Consider the following 3,704-nt stretch of genomic DNA (forward strand, 5'->3'; position numbering starts at 1 on the left):
TGAAAGGATGAAGGATTCTTTACCCACACTTGGAGAGTGTGAAAGGATGGACAGTTCTATGCCAACACTTGGAGAGACTAAAAGGACGACGGTTCTTTGCAGCACTAGGTAGTGGTGGAAGAGAGTTTTTTGTGAAGGCTTCTCTGCCTTGCTTTGGGTGCAAAAGGAGAGTCACTAGTGGTATTAGTGTAATGCTCAGAGGGTGCCTCCGGTGAGTGGATGTAGATCGTGTTTGACCGAACCACTATAAATCTTGTGACTTTTTATTTTTTGTTGTTTTCGTTTTAATTTTTTAATTTGTGGTTGAAAAATATTTTATACAAAAATTCACTAAAGTTATTATCGGTTCAATTTTTTAAAAAAAGATGAATAAATATTTAATTACCAATTCACCCCCCCCCCTATTGGTTAGCCGCTAGGATATAAGCTTAAGTCTAACAACCTAATTCATATTGATCAAGTTTTAACAGAAGATCATAGTTTGGCACCAAAGGTAGGAAAGAATATAGTCAGATGAAGGTTGGCAGAAAGACTATAATTGGGCTATGAAGATCGAAAGGATAATAGTTAGTGGCCAACTATGGTTAGAAAGACTGTTGTCTAGCGACGGATGTCATAAGGATCATAGTCGATAGCCAATGATGGTCAGAAAGATTATTTTTTGGTGACCAAGGTCAAAAGGTCCATAGTCAGTAGGCGATGGTGGTTAGAAAGATCATTGTCTGTCAATGAAGGTCAGAAGGGACATAGTCACAGGCGACAGAGGTTAGAATGACCGTTGCCTAATAATGGAGGTTAAAAAGACCTTAGTTAGGAGAAGGTGGTCATAAGGGTTGTAGTTTATAGGAAATAGAGGTTAGAAAGATTGTAGTTAGGTGATGGTTTTCGAAAGGAAATTCGACGATAATTGATGGTTAGGCATAAGTCCAACAATAGTTGGTTGCCGGGCAAAAGTTCAGTGATATTTGGTGGTCGAGCATAAATCAATTAATAGTTTATAGTTGGGTCAAAGTCCGACGAAAGTATGACAATAATTAGTGGTCGGGTATAAATTCTTTCAATGGTTGGTGGTCGGGCGAAATTTCGATGATAATCGGTGGCCAGAAATAAGTCCGATAATAGTCTAGGGCCTCGCGATGGTTGAGGAGAAGCTTGGTAGTAAGAGAGATCTAAGATTTTTCTTCCTTCGATCTCTTCTTTCTCTTCCTTGCTCTCCCTACTTCCTCTCTCATTGCTACCTTACCCTTCATGAGAAGAATAAGGGGTTATTTATAATTTGTTTAAGAATAACATAGCTAGTAAATAAGAAGGATATCAAGAGCATATTGGGAATGTTTTGAATGGATGAACGATATTGACTCCCTTGATTGTAGACAGTTATCAAGCATTTGAGTGCCTTAATAATTTTAGAATTCGATGATCTTAGCCTCTTTGGATTCATCTCATAGAGGCGCACGATTTGACTATAAGCATGTCACATTTGAAAATCATTTGGTTAACCAATTTATAGTTTTAATCATCCAAATGTACTTCGGGTCTCCGATTTGGACCCATTCGGGCTCGTACTGGGTTGAATTTGGTATTGTTAGGTTTGCCTTTTCAAGACATTCAATTTAACTATCAGCTTACTGAAACCAGAGTTCAGATGATCTTGAATTTAATTTCAAAAATTTTCAACATAATTTTGTCTCAAGATTCATGCCCAATCAAGATAAATTTTTATGATATATCAATTTCCCTTTATTTTCATACGCCAAAGCTCTAGAAGTTCAAAAATATAAATTATAGCTTTTGAGAATTTTTCAATGCATTTCAAAACTTGAGAATAACTCTGTAATGATTTGTAAAGCTTCTAATTTGCTCCATAAGTATCAAAATTAAGTTTAGAATATCAAAAAATGATTTTGGGGACATAAAAAAGTATGAATTGAACTGCCCGAGAAAAAATTGAGCCCATATGCGACTAGGCGATCAAACCTACTGGTCGCAACCATCAGTGAGCCTGATACCGCTTGCGCGTTCTTGTGTTTGCATAGTTGCCCACATGCATTGCCTAGTTTCCAATAGGGGTGTTAATTCAAGTCAATGGGTAAGGTTCAGGTCCAACCTAAGTTGACAAGGGCAAAAACAGGTTGACCCAAACAAATCTTGATTTAACAAATAGGTCAAAATTTTCAACCCGAACCTGACCCGTGTGATTATGAGATTGACCCAACCCTACCCGCAAACCCATAATAGGATTTATGCTAGGTCAATATCTAGTCGGCTGCTCCAATGTGATGGGATTATGGTTTTGTCTAGTACTATTCAGATAGTGTACTAGTGCTGATCGTGCAACAAACGGCAGTGCGGGGTGGTACATCTAGCCTTAAGCCCTAGCCATCAAGGGTTGAGTTTGACTAGTCAAGAGAGACTGCCATCTGACGGTCAGAGTGTTCCAATGCAGGTGGAGCATTACATGGGGTGGTTGAGCAGTAACCAGCTGTCTGGGCTAGACTAGCCATGTATTTTGTATTGGTGAAATTTTCATCATGTAACTTTTTAAATGTTATACAGATTGAGATTATAAATATTTTGAGTATTTATTTGAGATTTTTCACATGATAATTTTGAATATATAGTGATTTTTAACTACTAAAAAATTATTTTGACGTCTGAAAATAGTGAGTAGTTCAACTAAAGCTTCATAATATTACTTTATGCAATAATTAATAATTTGGTTATGTTGTAACCCATGACCCCGAGTTTGAGATTTTGATGATGCCAAATAATGATTGTTTTGAAACAACTTTTCATTGGATATTATTTTATTTGCTATTGTCCTTGAGCACTAACATTTCAGGAAGATCACAAGTGACTCAGGACGAAAAGAAGACTCAAGAACAGGTAGATTAGGAGTATGAGTCAGATATTGTATTTTTCTATTTATTGTATTTTTATTTTCTTGAGTCTAGCCACAAAATGCATAAGAGTAAGAGCAACCATGCACACACACAGGGGGAGAGTTTATTTTTAAACGCAAAATGTAATAGAATTTCTTCTCTGGAGATCGTACTGTACGATTTTAATTCGTACCGTACGATCCGAGCTATGTGGAAGATTCTGTGAATAGATCATACTGTACGACTATATTCGTACTGTACGATATGTTCAGATCCAAAACCCTACCTGTAGTTTAGTTTAAGTAAGTGATTTTACGCCGTTTGTACTGTACGATTTATTTTAAATACTTACTTAAATTAACCCGTGATTAGTGTATAAAATTCAGGCCTAATTATATTTTGAACATCGTACTATACGATGAACAGCGACGAAGTATGATCGTCCCGGATATCGTCCTGGAAGATCTATTGGTTTTTGTATCATCGTACTGTACGATAGTAATCGTAACATACGATGAACAGAGATGACATCTGATCATCCAGACCATCGTCCTGTACGAATAGTATTTTGTGGATCGTTCCGTACGATATTATATCATATAGTACGAATTGTTTTTTAACTGTTCGTACATCTTCGTACCAGGACAAAGTCTGTTTATAAATATCGTACTGTATGATATTGAATCGTACTGTATGAACAGTAACGGCTACTTTTGAAATCAGAGGGATTTTGGAGCCCGTTTTTATGTATAAAAAAAGTAATTTTTTTCCAGAGCGTATGAGAGAGGGAGAACAGGGTTAGAGAGGGATTCCAAGGGAGAG

This window comes from Dendrobium catenatum, unplaced genomic scaffold (assembly GCF_001605985.2).
Source record: "Dendrobium catenatum unplaced genomic scaffold, ASM160598v2 fragScaff_scaffold_997, whole genome shotgun sequence".
In the NCBI taxonomy this organism is placed as follows: Eukaryota; Viridiplantae; Streptophyta; class Magnoliopsida; order Asparagales; family Orchidaceae; genus Dendrobium; species Dendrobium catenatum.